The 608-nt window shown below is 38.3% G+C and overlaps 1 non-coding gene across 1 annotated transcript; it reads left to right on the forward strand.

The window, feature by feature from the left end:
* Positions 1-222: 222 nt before the first annotated feature.
* TRNAN-AUU (transfer RNA asparagine (anticodon AUU)) lies at positions 223-296 on the forward strand. The gene has a single exon. It is a non-coding gene; the product is annotated as a tRNA-Asn (tRNA).
* Positions 297-608: the final 312 nt, after the last annotated feature.

Raw genomic sequence — 608 nt, forward strand, 5'->3', positions numbered from 1 at the left:
TGGGTCCAGCATGCTTCCATTGCAGTACTCTGCTGCACATGTAAGTGCAAGAGATCCTGAAGCACTCACTCATCATGGGAAAGTACCAATGTGTTTCTTCGTTGGTTGATGGAAGAAACATTTTACAAAAACTCTCCAGATTATTGATTTTTTAATGTTTTTCTAGGAAACGTTCTAGATATATGCCTATTAGCCTTTGTCAGTATGCACTTTTTGCGAAGTGTCTCTGTGGCGCAATCGGTTAGTGTGTTTGGCTATTAACCAAAAGGTTGGTGGTTCAATCCCACCCAGGGACGTAATTAAACTTGTGATCAGATTTTGGTGATATTTAAGTAGACAAGTCAAAATTTCAAACCCCCTGTTATGGTGTAGGGTACCTGGCCTTCTCTGATGTAATCAGAGTTAGATTTGATTCAGTGATTTTATAAAAACAGCTAGGAAGCACAATTTAGCAGTGGGTTGCAGAGAAAAAAAATATGCTGGCAGAAAAATCCAATTGAGTGATTAAACAGCTCTTCATTTTCTGGCTTTATTTTTATGCTAACAAATTTGTTCTCTGAAAAGTGTCCACAAAGCCAAGTCTCTGATTAACACCTTTGTAAGGATGG

Source organism: Pseudophryne corroboree, unplaced genomic scaffold, assembly GCF_028390025.1.
Source record: "Pseudophryne corroboree isolate aPseCor3 unplaced genomic scaffold, aPseCor3.hap2 scaffold_469, whole genome shotgun sequence".
Lineage (NCBI taxonomy): Eukaryota > Metazoa > Chordata > Amphibia > Anura > Myobatrachidae > Pseudophryne > Pseudophryne corroboree.